We start from the raw sequence: 23,626 nt of genomic DNA, 5'->3' as shown, positions 1-23,626 counted from the left end.
ATACCTGCCTCCTCATGAATATTCATGAGTTCAGGTGTGGGAGTGTTTTTGTCAGAAATTCCCTTTGGAGGAATATTTTTCATATTAAAGCTTTGTCCTTCAGCAGGATTCTTTTCATAAGAAATTCTAATTACTTGTGTTAGAACACATAGTTTAATTCAATAATTGATTCAGTATATATACTTTAAAATTTTTAGAGGAGTAGCTGAATTTTACTGTTGCGCTATAACACTATGTTCTGTATGCGCACGCATATTATGTCTTGTAGTTCTTGTTTAAGATTTTGTTACAATTGTCATTACTATTGTGAAAGAGAGAATATATGATCATATTGATGTAATATAATATATTATATTACATATAGAGCAATTTCTCTTACTCAGAAACAAATTGGTTTTTTATTATTTTTAGTTTATTTTAATGTTTGAGAATATGGGATTACATTGCGCTTTTAAGTGATGTGATATACAATATAATTTGGAACTAGTCCGTGTATGCTAAATATACCAAATAAATACAGGGAATAAAGTAGGGTGAGATGAAGTGTGGATGTGGTACGATGTTAAATGATTTGATCGATTAATAATTGTTATAAGTAAATTGTGATGAAAGTGACAAAATAAAATAAACGTGAAGAGAACAGCAAACAGAAAAATTGGTGATAAAAGTGAGAGTGGTGGCGTATATAATAGTGTTCAGGTATGTGATAATAATAGTGCAGGGATCGGTTATGATCATGAGTGAGGAAAAGCCAATGGTTGGGACTTGATTTCCCTATATTCTCATAGTTTCTATATATTTCATTAACTTCAAAAAAAGAGGGTAAATATTCTTTTGATCACATAATTTCTTTCCAATCCGATGGACTGGTTATTGTTCATATTTGTGTTTGTAGGGACACGGGGAGCAGAAGGAAAGGAGGAGCAACTGACAAAATGTATGAGACTTTTTCTTAGTGTCACTTAAGGACTGATGATGTCTGTGTCTCATAAAAATACTGAATAATTGTTCTCCTCATTTAGACCATTTGGAGACATGGTATTCATTAGGAAAATAAGTCGGGTTTCCTGTTTGAGGAGTTCTTTATCCCAATCTCCCCTCCTTATCCCCATTTCCACTCGGATCATTCCATAAACTTTTAGACCTTTTGTGTTGCCTTGGTGGCATCTTGCGAAATGTTTCGCTACTGGCGTCAGAGTTTTAAAATTCGCCTGGTCTCTTGCAGCGTTTTTTATACTAAGGAGGTGCTCGGATATCCGGGTTTTTAGGGGTCTTCTTGTTTTTCCAATATAATGCTTATTGCAGGGGCATTCGATGTTGTAGATCACCCCTGCTGTATCGCATGTAATATATTTTTGGATTTTCCATTTCTTGTTGTATCTGTCAGTGTAAGATTCTTGTGGATTCATGTAGGTACATATTTTACAAGTTCCACATTTGAAGGAGCCCTGTTTCTTGATGATTACTTTGGTTTCCTTCTCAAGGTGGCTGTGGACAAGGAGGTCCCTAAGATTAGCACTTCTCCTCCAACTGATATCCACCTTGTTTCCAAGGATTTCTTCTAAATCCTTGTCCGTTTTAAGGATGTTGATATGTTTATCCAAGGCTCTCTGAATCTCTTGCCACTCGTTACAGAACGTGCCTATAAATCTGATCTTTTCTTGTTGATTTATTGGTTTAGTTTTTGGTACAAGGAGTTTTTCTCTATCATATGTATCCACCTCTTTTCTTGCTTTCCGTGTGGCTCTCTTGCTGTAACCTCTGTTTCTCAACCTCTGGTCCAATTCATCAGCCCTGTCACTGTAGATGGCTGGGTCAGAGCAATTGCGCTTTGTTCTTAAAAATTCCCCTTTTGGGAGACCTCTGATCACCGGAGGGAAGTGTGAACTCTCACAGTGAAGCAGTGAATTAGTCGCTGTGTTTTTGCGAAAAATATCCGTGGCGATTGTTCCATTGGGTTCCACAAAAATCCGAAGGTCCAGATATTCCACTTGTTGTTGACTCATGTGGAAGGTTAATTTTAGGTTAAGGTCATTCAGGTTCAGCATATCGATGAATTTGATGAATACATTTTTGTCACCTTCCCATACTATGAGCAAGTCATCGATATATCGTAACCACATAAGAATATGTAGTGTGTACACCTCATTTTCTTCTATGAAGACCCGCTCCCGCTCCCACCACCCCAGGTACAGGTTTGCATACGTGGGGGCACAAGTGCTCCCCATCGCAGTCCCCCGTACCTGGAGGTAGAAGCGGTCTTCACATACGAAGTAATTTTTTGATAGAACAAAATGTAACAGTTTGATTATGAAGTCATTCATTGGTGTGTGACGGTCCATACTCAAAAAGTACTTGGTTGCTTGAATCCCAAAGTCATGTATAATGCTCGTATACAAGCTTTCGACATCGCATGTTATCAACCATGAGTCTTCGTTTAGGGTGATGTCTTGTAGCTTGTTTAGGACATCCATCGTGTCACGGACATAGGAGGGTAGCGTGGTAACAAAGCGTCTTAAATGATGATCCACGAATTTACTTGCTTTTTCAGTAAGACCCCCTATGCCGGACACGATCGGTCTTCCTGGGGGGTTCTCTTCATTTTTATGAACTTTGGGCAACAAGTATAAAGTTGGTATTTTTACATTTTTTATTGTCAGGAAGTCATATTGTGATTTAGTTATGACTCCATCCTTTTTTCCTTGTTCTATCATTCTCTGATAAATCTCCATATAATCATTGGTGGGATTAAATATCAGTTTTTTGTAGGTGGATGTATCGTTCAACTGTCTTCTTAATTCTGTTTGATATTTCTCTCGAGACCAGAGCACTATATTTCCCCCCTTATCAGAGGGTTTCACGATTGTGTCTGTCCATCCTTTGATCTCATGCAGAGCTTCCCTTTCTGATTTCATCAGATTGTCATGCAGGTGATGTACTCCCTTGTTCTTCTCTATCCCATCAAATTCCTTGCTCACAAGTTCTAAAAATACTTTGATCTGTGGGCATATAGAGGAATCTGGGAAGAAGGTGGATTTCTTTTTTAGGGATGTATCCTGTATTCCAGTGGCCTGTGTGGGTATAGTTTCATCACTTTCATCCACTTCTGACAGGTCCTGGAGTATTTGTAATATCTGTACATCATTACTGTCAAAGTATTGGTCAATCTGTGTCTGGAAAGGGTCAGTATCTAATGTACCGGGTGGGTGTTCTCCTTGTGTGTTGTGGCACTGTTCTGAACGTTTTTTGAAAAACTTTTTTAATAATAATTTTCTGACATATAACTGAAGATCTTTCTGGAATTCGAATCTATCAATTGATTTGGTTGGCGAGAAAGAGAGGCCTTTGTTTAGAATGGAGACTTGTGTTTCTGTTAGGACGTGGTCTGTGAGGTTGATGATTCTTAGGGAGTCAGAAGGGGTTACCTCCTGTATCTTCTGGTCTCCCTGCGGTCCTCTCTCCAGTCTCTTGGCCCTCTCTTTCCTCTTCTTCCCTCTCCTTGTCCTATCCAGCTACCTGTGCGATTGGAAAAAGCTCTTTTTGTGTAGGTAGTATATATATTTAGGTTAGTGTAGAGTTTTTGTTCCCGACAGCTGACTATTTTCGATGCTCTTCTTATCCATGGTGTTGCAGTATCATGCTAATATTACTCTGTGATTACGACCCATTATTCTTTATTGGTGTATGTGCCCGGATGGCGCCTTCGGGCTAATGCATGATATCCTTAGTAGTGAAGGATGTACCATCCTTTTGTATGTTTCCATTAATACTCATCATTATGTGGCATCTGTTTTTCTTCCGCTTGTGTCTGTCGGGACTAGTAAGTTGTTTACTTGTTTTTGAAAATGCAATAAAAAACACCTTATTTAAAAAAACATTGAATCCTAGAGAAAATTGCATCCATCGCATCGCATGCAATTTGGTTGCGATGCGATCATAAAATCGGGCGCCCAGTTATTACACAAGTACCCTATTGAGACTTAGCACTTTTTGTTTAGCCTCTATAAGTTCTTCCACAGGATAACCGCGATGTAGAAGTTTGTTAAACATGGTTTGCATTTGTTCATCAACCATAGCCTTATCGGATACAATCCGACGGATGCGAACAAATTGTGAATAGGGCAAACTTCTGATGGAAGCACGGGGGTGGCAGCTGGAATGTAACAAAAGATTATTTTTGTCGGTCGGTTTGGTATAAAGAGTGGTTGAAATAATACTATCTATAATTTGAATTTGCACATCCATAAAATAAATTATAGTAGGATTGTAATTAAAATGTAAATGTAATGGGGCCATTCAAGTCATTATGTGCATTGATGTAATTGCAGAAATCAGACGGATCTCCTCTCCAAATGATAAGGAGGTCGTCTATATAGCGAAAATAACGAACAATTCTGTCAGATATTAATTGATTACTGAAAAAGAAATCCTGTTCAAATTGAAACATAAAAATCTTAGCATATGATGGTGCTACTGCCGCACCCATTACTACTCCAGAAGTTTGCATTAAGAAAATTTTATTATAGATGAAAAAGTTCCTGGTGAGTATTAATTCTAGTAGCGCTAACAAGAAACCGATCTCAGGGCCATCATAGTCAGGCTGTTGAGACAAAAAATGTCTCACAGCAGTTAATCCCAGCATATGTGGGATGGCCGTATATAGGCTCACCACATCAACGGAAAACATGCATATATCAGACTAATTTATCAATAGCTTGTAACTTAACAGGTAAAGATGTAGTGTCCAATAAATATCGGTCATGGCGTCAGATAAAAGGCTGTAGAATGCAATCCACGTAGACAGAAAAATGTTGCATTAGTGATCCCCTGGCCGCAATTATGGGACTTCCAGGGGGGCTCAATTAAGGACTTGTGTATCTTTGGGATACAATAAAAGATAGGGACTAGTGGATAAGTGGGTAATAACGCACTTTTCGCTTCAAATGTTACCAAGTTCTTTAGCCACCTTAGCAGAAGGGTCACTGTCCAAGCGCCTATAGGTAGATTTATCGTTTAAATGCAGCATTACTTGTTTGTGGTATTTATCGATATCTTGTACCACTAGGGCACCGCCTTTGTCGGCTGCACGAAATATTAGTGACTTGTTACTGGCCAAATCATTCAATGCAGCTCTTTCAGTTTTACTTAGGTTATTAAAACGAGGTGTATAATTATCAGATTCAGTCAGTACTTCCTCGTTGACCATATGGGTGAATGTCTTATTAGAAGCATTGACAGACTGCGGGTCGAATTGAGAACTTGGGAGTAACTTCCGCAATGGCTGTGGTAAAACATCTCTGTCATTTTTTGGAGTGTCAGCAGTAGATGTCTTAACGACAGAATCAATTTTGGGCTTAGCAAAATATTCTTTGAGGCGTAGTTGCCGTGAAAGTTTGAAGTGTTCCACTGCCCAAATATCTTTATCAAATGAAGTGGAGGGAATGAAAGATAACCCCTTGGCAAGAACCCTAGTCTCGATTAAATGATAATTCGTATGTCGATAAGTTCACCACTACATCCTCTAGTGGGTTGCCGTTTTTTTGCCACGACCTCTGCCGGTTTTTTTTGACCACCTCTTCTGGTGTAGCCACGTGTCCTCTTGTGCGTGCTCTTGTGGCTGCACCTAAAGGGATCTTTGGTCTAGAGTTGTCAGCATTCACTGACATATCGCTGCTAGAAATGTGGAATTTCGTAGATAAGTCATGTGTAGTGGTACGTGGTTTCCTTTGTCTCCAAAAGAATGGTTTTCTAGGGCCACTTGCTTGTGAGGTAGTCCATTGATACACAGAATGGTTCTCGTAGTCCAAGTCTACTTTAATTTTCTTTTCCTTTTTAAACTTTATTAGTTGTCTTTTATAAGTTTGATTTGGGCATTCAATTTGGCCTGCCAATCTGTGCTTGTGTCGGCATCAAACGCTGGCTTGTGGATTTTCTGAAATGTTGAGATTTTATCTCGCACCAAATTAACCTCCTTTGTAGAATGCTCGATTATTAATAAGATAAGATCGAAGGAACATTTGTTGAAAATAGATACCCATTTACGGCAGAACATGTTTGCCGATAGTTGGGGCATTTCTTACTCGACCTAATGTAATCGCTCAGAGAGAGACTATGGTATTGGTAGTCAATCTCACGGCGTTTTAATTTAAGTAAGTCCCGATAAACATTCTCAAGTGGCGCTGATGCAGCTAAATCGTCCAAATTATTGGTGCAAAGTATGGACTCCGCTTCAGCGTCCGTATAGCTGAAGACATCTCCAATGGTATACAGTGTGGGATTGTAGCCACTTACTGACGGTTCAGGTACTTCGGGTCCTATAAACGGCTCCATATAAGCACCCCTTGTATTCACGATTCATCACGCCGTCTGTCTCCAGCTAGGAGTGTTTGTACTAAGACTGCACTGAGGTCGCAATACCTAGGGATTACAAACATAGGATTATATGGAGCCCAATGCCACTCCAGGAGGGCAGGACGTGTCCGGTGTGGTACGGTATGCAGCAGGTAATACTGTACCTGCCATAACTGGTCCATTACAGGACAACCAGTGAGCGGGTAATGGCCGCCCAAGGTTCTATCCCATAGAGGAGCTCTGTATATTGTACAACCCCCCCCCCCCCCCCCCCTCCCACCTCTGTCATCCTCTGCTGTGTCCTGCATAGGCTCAGATGTTACCACCCATTATTCCTCTAGTTGTGAGCCCTTTATACACAGACCAGTTACCAGCCCGTCATCATAACCGTCATGTCAGCCCTGGGGGCTCTGCCCACCTGAACAGAGCATCTGTGGTATTGCTCCAATGGGCACCATCTAGTGGCATCCGGTGAGTAACACACTTCCTGTCATACAGGTGAGGAGCAGCGTTGGTCTTATTGTATTGGATTTTGGTTTATTTCTTCCACTGTAGGTTCCTCTATGAGGTGAAGTACCACCAGTGACCACTAGAGGCCACTCAACGGACTAAAGTCCCCCATACATTAGGCCGACTTGTCCTAGGGACAAATCAGACCCAATTCTCCTGCAAGCCGCCCGGCAGCTCCCCGGGAGGCTCACATACAATTTGGCACTTGATGGGCCATTTTTTATATGTGATAAATCACAAATGCGATTTATCACATATAAAATAAACCGGGGAGCTGCCGGGCGGTGAGGAGCAGTGTGGGGGGGGGGGGGGGCGGGCACCGGCAGTGCCGTGAGTAGTGGGGGCTGGAAGCAGCGTCTCTGGGTTCAGCGGGGGGTGCCGGTGACAGTGTGGCGGGCGGCAGTGATCATCAGCGTGCTTTATGGGGATTGGTTATAGCGCTACTCACCTTTATGTGTGGGGGGCAGCTTAACTGAGTTGTCCGAACTCGAGTGGCGTTTACTAATATGATAGGTAGTTAAGCGCTCACCTTTTGTTTGCTGTAGTGAATGTAATAAGTGACAATAAAATGGTGTTTGTATCAAAATGATGTTTATTGCTTCATAAACACAGTACATAAGAGTGGGAATACAGTACAGAATGATACAGATGGTGCTGTGGGGGGCTGGATGTGGAGATACCTGTAATGAGCCCCGTGGGGGATTAGGGTGCCAGCAGGCCCCTTTATACCATAAGCCTTGTGGGTTTATGTCTCAATCAGGTGGGGGTGGTGTGAGAGCTGCCTTATATAAGCCCTTGAGGGTCTCAGCAGATCCCTTTGACCATAAGCCCGTGGGCTTATGTCTTATATTGGTGGCTAGTGGAGGGGGTATGTTGGTGGGTGCTTCAAATGTCCAGTGCAGCTGTGCTGCAGTGAAAAAGTCAATCAGAGTCTCAGGTAGAAGGTTCTGGGTGGCGGCGTCCCGCTCCCAGAGATCTTACCCACTTGCTCCTGTTGCAGAGTGTGCGCAGCGGAGTTTGCAGGTGTAGTTAAACTTCTGTTCCTGGTACGAATGTAGGTACTGATGTGCCCGGCCAGCTCTGTGTGGAGACGCCGCTCCGTTCGTTCGGGATGCGGCTTCCCCAGTCCCCTATGTCTGACGCCGCTTACGGGTTGGCGCGGTGACGTCAGCAGGGGAGATCTGCGCGCTCTACTCACACGGAGGAGACTGGGCTGCCGGCGGGTGTGCTGCTGGATGATGCGTTGGGAGGTATGTGTATGGGGGCCTTAAGATGTCATAACAGAAAGTGAAATCCATTTTTGTATGGACACTACTCTGTTTTATACTTACTGGATAGGGAGGGAGGGAGCTGTGAGGACAGATTGGCGGTAGGAGCAGATAGGGACTGGAGGTGGGGCGGAGAGTTTGTGGGCTAAAAACTGTCACAGCTCAAAGCGACAGTACATTGCAGAAGCCGTCATTCTGATGGGCTTGTAACTAGTGATGGATATATGTGATGTGATATTGGGGTTTATTCTAGTTCATTCTTTCTGACAAAATCCTTCTTAGATGGACAAAACCATGTGCACTGCAGGGGGGCAGATGTAACATGTGCAGAGAGAATTAGATTTGGGTGAGTTTTTTTGTTTCTGTGCAGGGAAAATACTGACTGCATGATTGTACACTGCAATATAGATCTCACTTTGAAGTAAAACCCCACACAAATCTAATTCTCTCTGCACATGTTACATCTGCCCCACCCGCAGTGCACATGGTTTTGTCCATCTAAGAAGGATTTTGTCAGAAAGAATGAACTAGAATAAGCCCCATTGTGAGGTCATTATGTGCTTTATTTATCATGTTTTGTGAAACACAGACAAGGTCATGTGACCGGGAGCAAAAGTCATGGTCATGTGATAGAAACTAGCCAATCCTATTGTACTGTGGCCGGTACTTACAGCCTCTGTCAGATATAGCCCTGCCATTCTGATAGAGACCTATGTGGTAGCGGGCCAATGGTGCACTGGGGAGCCGGGCTGCCTACTGGCTGCTGCACCTGGTGCATCTTGTTGCTCCCAGGAGATGACATCTGTAACAAGCGCTGAGAGCCTTCCTTGTAATACCCGCTAATTGGCACGGTCTCAGTATTAGCCCATATAAGAGGACACAGTCCTGCACTAGTGTAACACACTGCAGTGGTGGCAATGTATTACCAACCAGACCCCCGCTGGTACTGTGGCCACGTTCCTGCTCCCCCCACCAGGTGGTAGAACGCGTCACTCGTGCAGACAGGCAGTCAGTGTGCGCCAAGTGCATAGACGGACAGGCTGGTGTGCCGCTTGCCAGGATAGCTGTGGTCACTGGTCCCCGTAGCGGGTGATAGGTATACAGTCTATATACCGGTGGTAAAGTAATGGTGAACTACTTATAATAGAGCATAAGACTTCACGCTTGTGCGTCCCACCTTATTTCCAGGCTGTGCGGAATCCATAATAAAAATTTGACGGTACTTGTTTCCTAGCACAGCGCCCATCGTGGGTCATCGCATACCTTAAGTTAAGGTATGCGATGGACACGACCGATGCGATTTTTGGCTATTTTTAGCCTTTTCCCCGACAATTAAAAAAGCGGGTCCATCGCATGCCATTATAATGGCATGCGATGCGACCGATGCGATTTAACATTGAATGCATTGTACTCAATGTTAAATTCCTATGTAAAATCGGGTCCATTGTATGCCATTATAATGGCATACAATGCGACCAATGCGATGGACCCAATTTTACAAAGGGAACAATGTTAAATGGGCCAATGGACCCGATTTTTTATTGTATACCCACCCTGATGGGTAATTTGTATGTCAAATGCCCCCCCCCCCCCGCCATTGTTAATGGCACGCCACGATGAACGCCAACCAGAAGCGTGGCGAGCGTCGGCGGTACGTGTCCTCCAACCTTTTCATACCCCCACTATCCACGTCAGCGTGGAGTTGATTTTATATGAAAAGGTCGGAGGACGTGTACCGCCGCCCCTCACGTGCTCGCCACGCTGTGGGGTGGTGTTAACAATGGGGGGGGGGGGGGGGGCATTTTGCCCATCAGGGTGGGTATACAATGCAAATTGGGGTCTGGGGGGCATTTAACATTGGGCCCAATGTAAAATCGGGTCTCAGGGACCATTTTACATTGGTTCCAATGTAAAAATTGCGTCGATCGCATCGCATGCGATTTGGTTGCATGCGATGCAATCGGCGCAATTTTTTTGGACCCGATGGATACAATTAAAATCGCTGGCGCTGTGCTAGGAAACAAGCACCAATTTAATTTTATTGTATATGCTTATAAAATGCAATGCAATTGTATGATGTGCAAAAAAACTAAGGGCCTTATTCAGATCTGAGCTCAGTACAAATTCATACCTCCCAACTGTCACGATTACAGCGGGACAGTCCCGATTTTCGGGTCCTGTCCCGCTGTCCCACCCGCGGCAGGCATTGTCCCGCTGCGGGGGGTGGCAGTTGGGAGACCCCCTAATCTAATAGAATAGACGCTGTGCGTCTATTCTCGTATGAAAATGAGGTTGCGGCTAATTAGCATAAGTCGCGCCCTCATTTGCATATGCCCGCCCCCTTTTCGAGTGCTAAGTGTCCCTATTTCATCAACACAGAAGTTGGGAGGTATGCAAATTTGTTTGGAAAATAGGCAAAGCCATGTGCACAGCAGGTGGGGCAGATGTAACATGTATAGAGAGAGTTACATTTGGGTGAGTTATTTTGTTTCTGTGCAGGGTAAATACTGGCTGCATTATTTTTACACTGCAATTTAGATTTCAGTTTCAGCACACCCCACCCAAATTGAACTCTCTCTGCACATGTTACATCTGCCCCACCTGCAGTGCAGTATGGTTTTGTCCATTTTCCAAACAAATTTGTACTGAGCTCAGATCTGAATAAGGGCCTAAAAGTGAATACAATGAAAAAAGTGACTAGATACTGGGCTGTCTGTATTATTGCTGCAATCATTACTTGTGTCAGTATGCCTGTACATAAAGGCCTATATATTATACACACTTCTGTACTGTGCTCTGAGGGAGGATTTGTTATACATAACTTATCAGATTACATCATATGTACACTGAGGTCACCCTTATGTAAATGGCAGTATTATATCCAATAGCTGCTTGGGGCACCTGTACCCATATGAGGGATATAGATGGTGGTTTAATCCTTATCATCTGATCAGCTCAGTAGAGATTATTAATCACAGTGAGGCGTCAGCACCTGGGGCGAAATGTAATAGGGTGCGATTTTTGGACGAGTTCCAAACTCGCCAGAAATCGCACCTTTAAAAATCGTGTTTTTTGCCGCGAATTCGCATATGTAATGAGATGCGAATTAGCGGCAAAAAATGCGATTTGCCGCGATTTTTAGTCATGAAAATGTGCGCATTTTCAGTCATGAAAATGTGCGCATTTTCATAAATGCGATTTTGTGGAAAAAAAAAAAAGTTAAAAAAAAAACGGCGTGGGGTCCCCCCCTCCTAAGCATAACCAGCCCCGGGCTCATTGAGCCGGACCTGGTTCCAAAAATACGGGGGGACAAAAAGCATAGGGGTCCCCCGTATTTCTGAAACCAGCCCCGGACTCTTGGACCGGTCCTGGTTCCAAAAATACGGGGGACAAAAAATCTGGGGGTCCCCCGTATTTTGAAACCAGCACCGGGCTCCAACAGCCCGCGGTGTCATGCCACAGCCGGGGGACACTTTTTATACAAGGTCCCCCGGCCAAAACATGAGCACCGTGGCTGGTCAGCCTTGGACGGGGTACCTGGAGGAGTGGGGACCCCCCCAATAAAGGGGTCCCCCTCCCAGGCTTCACCCGTCCAGGGCTGAAGCCCGGGGCTGTCACCGGCGTCCGTGGCCAGTGGACGCCGGCCTGATAGGGTTAAATCCATCATACATATCATTACATTGCTTTTTACCGGCGAACTACAAGTGCCAGCAGACCTCCCCCGCATGCTGGGACTTGGAGAACCACAAGTCCCAGCATGCGGGGCATTAATGGGCCCGCTGGGACTTGTAGTCCACCTGTAAAAAGAATGTTTATAAAAAACACACACACAGAGAAGTAAAAGTTTATTACACACACACACCTCACTTTTACACCAGCGTTACTTACCATTCCTGGATCCAGCGCTGGTCTGGATGCTTCACAGCCGGCTCCCCCCGAACTGACAGGCAGCGGGGAGAACCGGCTTTCTCCGTTGCTTCTAACAGCTTCTGTAGCGCTGTCCGAGTGCTACAGAGGCTGAGAGCGTGATTGGCTGAGCTACAGTATGAGACGCATACTGTAGCTCAGCCAATCACGCTCTCAGCCTCTGTAGCACTCGGACAGCGCTACAGAAGCTGTTAGAAGCAACGGAGAAAGCCGGTTCTCCCCGCTGCCTGTCAGTTCGGGGGGAGCCGGCTGTGAAGCATCCAGACCAGCGCTGGATCCAGGAATGGTAAGTAACGCTGGTGTAAAAGTGAGGTGTGTGTGTGTAATAAACTTTTACTTCTCTGTGTGTGTGTTTTTTATAAACATTCTTTTTACAGGTGGACTACAAGTCCCAGCGGGCCCATTAATGCCCCGCATGCTGGGACTTGTGGTTCTCCAAGTCCCAGCATGCGGGGGAGGTCTGCTGGCACTTGTAGTTCGCCGGTAAAAAGCAATGTAATGATATGTATGATGGATTTAACCCTATCAGGCCGGCGTCCACTGGCCACGGACGCCGGTGACAGCCCCGGGCTTCAGCCCTGGACGGGTGAAGCCTGGGGGGGGGACCCCTTTATTGGGGGGGTCCCCACTCCTCCAGGTACCCCGTCCAAGGCTGACCAGCCACGGTGCTCATGTTTTGGCCGGGGGACCTTGTATAAAAAGTGTCCCCCGGCTGTGGCATGACACCGCGGGCTGTTGGAGCCCGGTGCTGGTTTCAAAATACGGGGGACCCCCAGATTTTTTGTCCCCCGTATTTTTGGAACCAGGACCGGTCCAAGAGTCCGGGGCTGGTTTCAGAAATACGGGGGACCCCTATGCTTTTTGTCCCCCCGTATTTTTGGAACCAGGTCCGGCTCAATGAGCCCGGGGCTGGTTATGCTTAGGAGGGGGGACCCCACGCCGTTTTTTTTTGATAAAAACACTTTTACACATTTTTATTAACAGAACCATGCACAGATCTCAATGATCTGTGCATGGTTCTGTCAAATTCGCCTGTCAGAACCTGGTCTATTTTTTTTGCGATTTTTGGTAACATTTACCAAAAATCGCACCCTATTACATTTGCGAGTTGTATACTTTATAATGGGAAAACATCTGGATGCGAATTGAAATGTGACTAAAAATCGCACTTCTAAAAGTGCGATTTCGCGGTAAAAAGTGCGATTTTTTACCGCGATTTTCAACCTATTAAATGTGCGATTTTCGGAAAATGTGCGATTTCGGCCGTTTTTGACCAAAAATCGCACATGTCTAAAAAATCGCACCCTATTACATTTCGCCCCTAGTGTGTGGTGAGTTATTAAGTAGTCGCTGTGATCCAGTAGTGTATAGCTGTGATTAATACCCTCACATAGGTAGTGTTCACTATAGCACCCTGTATCTGTCACACCTCGTGCAGTTCCTCCTCCCTGCCTGGGGTGTCGCTGTCTGCTGTGGTGATTCTAGCACAGTGTGGTCTGTATTTCACCACTGTTCAGACCTGTGCTAGAAGCATCACAGCAGAGAGTGACACCCCAGGAAGGGAAGAGGAACTGTGCAGGGTATGAAAGATGCGGGTTGCTACAAGGAACACTATAGGCTGCTTCCTCTGTATAATAATAGGGAGATACCCTATTAGCAGTGATAACCCGACCCCCAATCGCAGGTAAGGTTACCGCACCTATCACCCCCAAAAAGCCGCTTATCACAGTTATGTGCGCTCCCTATTTTTGACCAATCCTATTAGAAAATTGCACAACGGGTGACAAGTGCAGGTGACATTAAAGGCCCATACACACTTAACGATTTTCACCGTAAAATCGGTCAAAACAGCAGTTTTGAGCGATTTTCCGCTGAAAATCGCCTAGTGTGTATGCCTCCCAGATTGCAGACTAGCGATGATGCGCGCTCCCGCATCATCGCTGTCAAAGTCTCTAATCTGCTGGTTTTACCAGCATGCCAGAGATGATGGCTGATTTATTCAGCCATCATCTCTGTGTGTGTACGCCGGGCTGCCGGGCTAAAGATTAGCCACTTTGAGCCTGAGTACCGCCCCGCCGCCCCGCCGCCTCCCCCTGCTCCCTTCCCCCTCCCCCAGCACGCACCTGTATTCCGGGCGGCTACAGTACCCCTCCTAATGCCCGCAATTTCGTCTGGCTGCTGGGCACCCCTCCGCCGGCAGGTCCTCCCGTTCTTCCACGGTTATGTCCGCCTGGCTACCCCCGCAGCAGCTTCCAGGGTCCCCAGCCGCTGCCTCCTCATATCTTAAAAAAAAAGGAAGTTGTTAAAACTTTTATAAAATGAGACCACTGCCACCAATGTGAGATTGCCCACAAGTGTATATATATTATATATATATATATATATATATATATAGATATATATAAAGATACTAGGTGATTCATTGCGTCCTACGGGCGCTCTTCACACCGTCGTAAGGGGCTGCGCCCCCTTAATTTGTGAACATTTGTATATGAGAAAGATGTTTATAATTGTATGTAAGATGCCTATATTGCAACTTGAGTTATAGGTGAAATGTGTTACATAGAGAGCATATGATGTGGAAGGGGGTGTGTATTGTTTTGTTTAATTAAAAAGCGGTTACAGAGTAAGATGTACATTGATAGTGTGGATGGTACAGTGACATTTGTGGGTGTGGGGAGGGGGCTGTGTGTGCATGTTGTTTAGGTGTGTGTGTGCAATAGTATAGTAGGGTGTTTCTGAGTCAGCGGCTCCCCACTGGCGGAGGTCACGACCAGTGTTCCCTCTAAGCTGTGCGCACGTGCGCGCGCACACAACTCGACAAGTGTGCGCACAGACATTACAACAGAGCGCACAAAGCAGCAGTGGTCCCTTTTTGCAATTGTGGACTCAATTAATGTGTGTTTCACCCAATAACTACATTGTGTGCTGTGTTTTGAATGTTTAAATGTTAAATATCATTTTTAAGTAAAGTTAACACAAATGCTGAACGTCATTTTCCAGTTATATATAAGTGACGCACAAAAATTTAAATTTCCTTCCAAAGTTGCACAGCCAAAATCTTTAGCCGCACACAGCCTTCGTAAAATTAGAGGGAACATTGGTCACGACACAGGAAAACAGGAGGCTGGGTAGTGATAGGGGTGTGTGGGCATAAGGGGGACTAAAGAGGAGGGTGGGAGATACTGTGCAGCTTCTGCCAGTGGGTGAGGGTCCAGCGTGGCACTACAGGAGTACAGGATGGTGGCCCTAAGTCAGTGTCTCCTCCTACTGGGTGGGAGTTCGGGTGCATGAGAGCAGGAGGCTGGGCTTTGAGGCATGATAGGGGCATGTGGGCAAAACAGCGTCAGCTACTCCCCAGTGGTGGAAGTTACGGTTCAGGAGAGCAGGAAGCTGGGTAGTGATAGGGGTGTGTGAGTATACGGGGGACTAAAAAGGGGCTTAGGGGTGCTGTGAATTGCGGGAGGGGCGCAGGGGGTGCCGTGAATCAAGGGAGGGAGGGGGCGCAGGTGTCGGCGAATCGCGGGAGAGGGCGGGGGTCCGCAAAGCGTGGGAGGGGCGTGAATTGCGCGAGGGGGGGTTGCGAATCGCGGGAGGGGGGGTGCGTGGGGGTCTGTGAATTGCGGGAGGGGGGGGGCACGGGGCGCGATGAATCACCTAGTTGGTTATATATTCTTGTAGAAGGATGGTAGGATGTTGCTGTCATTCAGAATGCATTTACATAAACAGTAATAGTAGCAGTAAAAGATCTGACTTAAAACACCTACAGTAAAACAGAACAGGTGTTATATATTATACAAAGAATTGGTTGATGATGTGTAGGTTGACGTGCACATAGTTCATAGTTGTCACGGGAAAAAAATTGCTACACGAAAAAATCAACACAGAAAGTTCAACACATGTAAATGTTGACATAAGTGTGGCACTTCATCGGTGTCCATGTCGACACATGAGAATGAATATGAAAACATTCAAAAAAAGAAAAATAAATCTTCAAAAACCCATGTCAACCTTTTTCATTGTCGACCATAGTCGTGCATGTGCCATTTAATCCTGGGGTTGCTTTGAATCGTGCGCGGGGGTGGGGGGGGGAGGGAGGAGGTGAGGGGTGTACGCGAATCACGGGAGGAGGGGTCGTGGGTGGATGCCGTGAATTGCGGGAGGGGGGGGGTGTGGGTGCCGCGAATCGTGGGAGAGGGGGGTGCGGGGGGTTGCAGTGAATCGCGGGAGGGTGGGTCGCGGGGGCTGGGGGTTGCCGCAATGACAGGAGGGGGGGTCAGGGGTGTGGAATCGCGGTTGGGGGGGTCGTGGGGGGCACAGTGAACCTCGCGGGGGGTTGGAGCGAATCGCGGGAGGGGGGGTCGCGGGGTGCTGCGAATCGCAGGAGGTGGAGGTGTAACGGGGTCGGGCCGCGAATTGCGGGAGTCACCGGGGGTGCTGCGAATTGCAGGGGGTGTGCTGCAAATCGCGGGAGGGGGGTCGCGGGGGGTGCCGTGAATCGCCACAAGAAAAAATCAACACAGAAAGGTCAACACATGTAAATGTTGACATAAGGGTGGCACTTCATTGGTGTCCATGTCGACACATGAGAATGAATATGAAAACATTGAAAAAGTGAAAAATAAATCTTGTCAACCTTTTTTATTGTCGACCATAGCCATGTCAGTGTTTTGAATGTGCCATTTAATCGTGGGGATGCCGTGAATGGGGGGGGGGGAGGGAGGGAGGGAGGTGCATACCTCCCAACATGACCCTCTCCAGGAGGGACACATTGCTCTGTTTCTGGACTTTCTTCTTAATTTATGGATTACCATCACCTGTGCTTAAACACCTTTCTTATCAATTACCCTGTTTAAAACAGGTGATGACAATCATAAATTAAGATGGAAGTCCACAAACAGAGCATTCTGTCCCTCCTGGAGAGGGTCATGTTGGGAGGTATGGAGGTGTGGGGCGCTCACCTGGTGTGTCTGGTGAGTAGCTGTGTCTTTGCTGTGTAACATGGAGAGGCAGAGGGTGTCTGGCACTGTCTGTGGGCTCACTGGGCTGGTTCTCTGTCATGTGAGTCAGTCATGTGAGTCCGAGGCTCCACCCAGCGTTACAGCTTCAGACACACTTTGAGTGACAGATGTAGCCAAATATATAAGAGATATATATATATCTATAATATATATCTATAATATATATATATATATATATATATCTATATATATATATCTATATAAAGATGCATTAGAGAGCCAGCAACATCCAAAAAAGATTAATTTATTTAATAATAGGCATAATAGTGCAAATCGGAGCAAAAAAGGGTTAAAAATGCAGGAGGAAACGTCTACTTAGCATGTTTAGTAGAAAGCCATAATCACTGCGTTCATCCTCCAACAACCAGTCATCACACCCGACAGGCTGTTTCGGTGCTTCTCAGCACCTTAGTCATGGGCAACTGACTGAGCGCTCCCAAACAGTCTAATATACCCACAGCAATAATCAACATAAACCCCCTCACCTGTATAAGAGCGGTAAACAAGAGAAAATACACGCTGACACGCTGCAGCGCGGCCTCCGGTCGTCGCGGCAACCAACAACGCCGGAAGACAGGCGGAAGTGACGTCAGATCTCCTAGCGACCGACATACACCAGCCGCTGCAGCGGAAGTCAGGTGACCGCTAGTGGAGCTGAGCGTCATAGCAACCAAACAAGCTATGCGCTCGCTCGTTCCGACTGGCTCAACAGCGGAGACAAAACAAAATGTCTCTATAACGCTGTTACTAGGGTCAGACAGACTTAAGCAATACAAGCATACGGTGAGGTGAAAAAATTGCTGATAAAATGCGGGGGCACATAGAGTGTATGGGCAGCGCTAGCACATAAAAACATGGACACAGAAGTAACAACAAGGAAGACATAAGAACCAATCCAAAAATAAGACACAAAGCATATAACATGAGCAAAAGGTAGAAGAAGAGGGGCAAAAAAAGGGCAAAAAAAGGGGGAAAGAAAGGGCATATTGAAGAATTACACTAGACAAAAGTTCTATATAGGCAGAACATAGAAAATAGATCTGCGCACAATATCGTATGAACACCACCATCACTAAGCAAATATATCCGTCACTACTATAAGAAGCAATGTAGTGACTGATATTCGTTCAAACCATTGGGGGTTATACACTTAAGTCGATGAATCCATAGGCATTCTCTTTGGAGAAGGAGTTTATCGCGATCGCCTCCACGCCTCAAAGGAGGTATATGATCAATAGGCATAATTGAGAAGTCACGCATAGAATGTCGCATGGTGGCAAAGTGGCGTGCCACTGGAGGTGTATTGCCATCAATTTTGGTAAATGCCTTCTTTATAGACGAGCGATGGCCTGCCACACGTTCCTTTAAGAGGCGGATCGTTTTGCCCACGTACACCAATAGGCAAGGGCACACAATGGCATAGATGACAAAACGGCTGTCACAGTTGAGGTGGTGTCTGATGTCATATACTTGTCCTGTTTTAGGATCAGTTAACTTATCTCCCAACCTCAAAAACTGGCAGTTCACACAGCCGTGGCATTTAGTGACCCCATTTTTCGTTTGTAGCCAGGTTTTGTTCTTAATCGGTCCGATATCTGATGGTGCTAGAAGACAGTATTAAAACATTGGCATATTGTGCAATCGGATGTAGCCATTGGACGTTACTGTATGCAGACACCTCTTTTTTGCTATAAGAGAAGTCGCAATTTACGGGACGTTCTACCCTCTTCTTCTACCTTTTGCTCATGTTATATGCTTTGTGTCTTATTTTTGGATTGGTTCTTATGTCTTCCTTGTTGTTACTTCTGTGTCCATGTTTTTATGTGCTAGCGCTGCCCATACACTCTATGTGCCCCTGCATTTTATCAGCAATTTTTTCACCTCACCGTATGCTTGTATTGCTTAAGTCTGTCTGACCCTAGTAACAGCGTTATAGAGACATTTTGTTTTGTCTCCGCTGTTGAGCCAGTCGGAACGAGCGAGCGCATAGCTTGTTTGGTTGCTATGACGCTCAGCTCCACTAGCGGTCACCTGACTTCCGCTGCAGCGGCTGGTGTATGTCGGTCGCTAGGAGATCTGACGTCACTTCCGCCTGTCTTCCGGCGTTGTTGGTTGCCGCGACGACCGGAGGCCGCGCTGCAGCGTGTCAGCGTGTATTTTCTCTTGTTTACCGCTCTTATACAGGTGAGGGGGTTTATGTTGATTATTGCTGTGGGTATATTAGACTGTTTGGGAGCGCTCAGTCAGTTGCCCATGACTAAGGTGCTGAGAAGCACCGAAACAGCCTGTCGGGTGTGATGACTGGTTGTTGGAGGATGAACGCAGTGATTATGGCTTTCTACTAAACATGCTAAGTAGACGTTTCCTCCTGCATTTTTAACCCTTTTTTGCTCCGATTTGCACTATTATGCCTATTATTAAATAAATGAATATTTTTTGGATGTTGCTGGCTCTCTAATGCATCTTTGTATTATGACCAATTTGTGAGCTCCAGCACTCTCTGGATTGCCCTGTGTGTGCAGCCTTGACTCATGGTCTTGCTATATATCTATATATATCTATATATATATATATATATATATATATATATATATATATATATATATAGATATTATATATCTATAAATATATATATATATCTATAAATATATATATTATCTATAAATATTATATATATATGTGTGTGTGTGTGTGTGTGTGTGTATATATTATATATATACACTTGTGGGCAGTCTTAAAAATGTTTTAACAACTTTTTTTTTTTTAACATATGAGGAGGCAGCGGCTGGGGACCCTGGAAGCTGGTGCGGGGGCAGCCAGGCGGACATGTCAGGTGGTCGTGTGGCCGGAAGGACCTGCGGGAGGAGGGGTGCCCAGCAGCCTGACGAAATTGCGGCCATTCGGAGGGGTACTGTAGCCGGAATTTAGGTGCATGCTGTGGGAGGGGGGAGGGAGTAGGGGGAGGCAGCGGGGCGGCACGCGGGCTGAAAGTGGCTAATCTTTCAGCCCGTGCTGCGTACACACATAATCCAATAGACCGGCGGGTACTTGTGTAGTTTCACGGCGCCACTAAATCGCATGCGATATCACATGCGATTTAATACCTGTTCATATCCCCACTATCCGCTGTGGCGTGGAGTTTATTTTATATAGTGTGGCGAGCGCAGCGAGACACCGAGCCCGAAGCATGGCGAGCGCCGCAAGGGGACACGGAATGCGATATCAGGTGTCCCCTTCAAACGACACAAGTACCATAATCCGTGTCCGCTCGCCACGCTTCGGGCTCAGTGGCTCGCTGCGCTCGCCACACTATATAAATTCGACTCCACGCCTAGTGGATAGTCGGGAAATAAAGAGGTATTGGTACTTATGTAATATCTGGGCTCCCGTTTTTCTTATGAGACTGCGTTCCCTCGCGGGGCTCGCTGCGCTCGCCACGCTTCGGGCACGGTGGCTCGCTGCGCTCGCCACACTATATAAAATCAACTCCATGCATAGTTGGATAGTAGGGGTATGAAAAAATGGGGTGCATTTAACATGGGAGCCCAGATAATACATAAGTACCGAGGTATTAAATTGCGTTTGATATCGCATGCAAAATCGCATTTCTCCGAATATACTCCGCCCAGCGATCAATTCTGAATCAGGCCCCAAAAACAGAAATGCACTGAAATAAATTGGCCCCTGCTCCCAGCCTTGGAATTCAAACCTCGCCCATTATGTAAATAGCCTTTTACATGAAAGATTTTCAGCAAAGTCTTCCACCTCCTGAACATCTCTTGCTCTTTGGGGAAAATAGATCAGTGTGTACGCACTACTTTGGTGACAGATATATCTATCAAAGATATTGGCAAAGTCTGTGTGTATGGGCCTTAAGGAAATCACCCTGTACCCCCGAAAATAGCGAAGTAACAGAGGATAATTACAGAGGGCTTAAAAAAAGGTTTAAAATGTGTTAAATGTCTGCAATATGTATATAAAAAAAACCCACTATATCATATCTATAATATCCACAGGCTGCTCCACAGTCATCATAATATCAGATCACTAAAGGCTGCTGTCATCGTATATTTGTAACAGGACACCACAAGCCACCCCCCCCCCCCCCCTGTTTAACACGACACCACAGGCCACTCCCCCTGTATAACAAGACGCCACAGGCCACTCCCCCTGTATAACAGAACGCAACGAGCTGCTCCCCCTGTATAAGGACAACACAGGCCGCTCCCCCTGTATAACAAGACACCACAGCCCGCTCCCCCTGTATAGCATGACACCACAGGCTGCTCCCCCTGTATAATAACACAATCGTACTCAGGTAATGAGCAGCGCTGCCCCAGCAGGGCGCCGGAATGCTGCAGCCACTGAACACGGGGATTGGTCTTCGGCAAAATGGCCGCCGCTCCCTCACACTGGGGACAATTGTTATGGAGCCTTACTAGTATCTATAAGCTACCATTACATGGCGGTAAGACGGTCACATGGTCTGAACACATGATGTGTGACACGTCATCGCGAACGAGAACTGAAGGGGAACTAGCCACTACCGCGGTAGCTGATAGATTACATGCTGTAGATAGGGCTACTAATATTGTCCCCTGTGCGAGGGAGCGGCGGCCATTTTCCCGAAGCCAATCCCCGCGTTCATTGGCTGCAGCATCTCGGCTTCCTGTTGGGGCAGCGCTGCTGATCTTACCTGAGGCCTCTCACTTCCAGCAGCCGCGGTGATTAAGTTACGGGGGACCCGGGAGAAGACATTGCTGTATCTGGCAGCAGGTGATGTTATTGTGTTATTGTACAGGGGGAGCGGCCTGTGGTGTCCTTTAATACAGGGGGAGCAGCCTGCGGTGCCCTGTTATACAGGGGGAGCAGCCTGCAGTGTCCTGTTATACAGGGGGAGCAGCCTGCGGTCTCCTGTTATACAGGGGGAGCAGCCTGCGGTGTCCTGTTATACAGGGGGGGACGCCTGTGGTGTCCTGTTATACAGGCGGAAAGGCCTGTGGTGTCCTGTTTTACAGGGGGAGCAGCATACGGTCCCTGTTATACAGGGGGAACGGCCTGTGGTGCCCTGTTATACAGGGGGAGCGGCCTGTGGTGTCCTGCTACACAGAGGGAGGGGCCTGTTGTGTCCTGTTATACAGGGGGAGCGGCCTGTTGTGTCCTGTTATACAGAGGGAGCGGCCTGTTGTGTCCTGTTATACAGGGGGAGCGGCCTGTTGTGTCCTGTTATACAGGGGGAGCGGCCTGTGGTGTCCTGTTATACAGGGGGAGTGGCCAGCGGCGTCCTGTTATACAGGGGGAGCGGACTGTGGTGTCCTGTTATACAGGTGGTGTGGCATGTGGTGTCCTTTTATACAGGGGAAGCGGCCTGTGGTGTCCTGGCAACTATCCTGTTATTCACGTTATATTTCTCCATAGCTGTTTTCACAAATTTCTCTTCACCTACTCTGAGCAAGTGAAAAGTTGGTGAGAATCCCAATTTAGGGGTAAAATGTCAGGACTTGGCCACTCCCCTTAATACTAATATATATACAATTTGAAGGGTACTTGTTTCCTAGAACGGCGCCCCCAATATCCATCTTAGGGCATCTGATCGCATCGCATGCCATATAGCGGCATGCGATGCGTCAGATTCGTTTTTTTATTGTACAAGCACCCTTATGGGTGCTTACAATGTTAAATGCACCCCCACTATCAACGCAATCCCGAAGCGTGGCCAGTGCAGCGCTACGCGACCTCCGACCTTTTCATACCCCCGTGGATAGTGGGGGTATGAAAAGTTCGGAGGACGCGTACCGCCGCCCCTCGCGGGCGTTGATCCTGGGGTTGGTGTTGACAATGTGGGGGGTATTTAACATTGTAAGGACCCATCAGGGTGCTTGTACAATAAAAAATCGTATACCATCGCATTGTATGCCATACGATGCGATACAATATTTTATTGTACAATATTGCTTCGCATCGTATACCATAATTAGTGGTATGGTATACGATGCGATGGGCGCCGTGCTAGGAAACAAGTACCCTTTGAAGTTTTGAATCCTTTTTAATTAGCCAATAATGAAATGTCTGTTTTGGGGTAAAAAACTGCATGGTGATGGAAAAGGGGGTACAAGGTATGGAACAGGAGTATTGGGGTGCTTTATGAGAGGGACATGTGTTTTTAGGCTTGCATGTGCAATTATTCTGTTTTGGAGAGTGCCTTTAATTGACTCAAATAAATATTTGCACCGGTTTTCATTCACCCCAAATATGAGAGTATTTATATTACACACATAAGCTGCTTTTCTTATTTTCATTGTTTTTTATTGCAGCCGTTTAACATATTTTGAAACCTTTTTATTATGCCCTGTGTTAACCTATGTTACTGTGCCATGTTTGGGGGGTCCAGGGTGATTTCCCTAATGTCACCTGCACTTTTTATTGGTTAACCTGTTTTTGCAATTTTCTAATAGGATTGGTCAAAAGGGAGCGCACATACCTGCGATAAGTGGATTTTTGTGGGTGAGAAGTGCGATAACTTTCCTGTCTGGGGTGTCCTCCTCTGCT

General features: G+C 46.0%; 2 protein-coding genes across 15 annotated transcripts in view; one reads left to right on the top strand and one right to left on the bottom strand.

The window, feature by feature from the left end:
* LOC146009536 (uncharacterized) overlaps nucleotides 1-23,626 on the bottom strand; it is a 783,885-nt gene that overhangs the window by 483,809 nt on the left and 276,450 nt on the right.
* Nucleotides 21,631-23,626, top strand: part of LOC146009999 (uncharacterized) — a 49,462-nt gene continuing 47,466 nt past the window's right edge. For 11 of the 14 annotated variants that reach the window (XM_083150731.1, XM_083150724.1, XM_083150730.1 and 8 more), the window contains exon 1: nucleotides 21,631-21,853. The gene's annotated coding sequence lies outside the window, so the exon portion shown is untranslated. The remainder of the gene's footprint in view (nucleotides 21,854-23,626) is intronic. The other 3 variants (XM_083150733.1, XM_083150734.1, XM_083150732.1) reach the window with 1 other exon arrangement.

Source organism: Crinia signifera, chromosome 6 (assembly GCF_055691185.1).
Source record: "Crinia signifera chromosome 6, ASM5569118v1, whole genome shotgun sequence".
Taxonomy (NCBI): Eukaryota; Metazoa; Chordata; class Amphibia; order Anura; family Myobatrachidae; genus Crinia; species Crinia signifera.
Note: the sequence above shows the minus strand (reverse complement) of the source record. Positions and strands in the feature narration are given on the sequence as shown.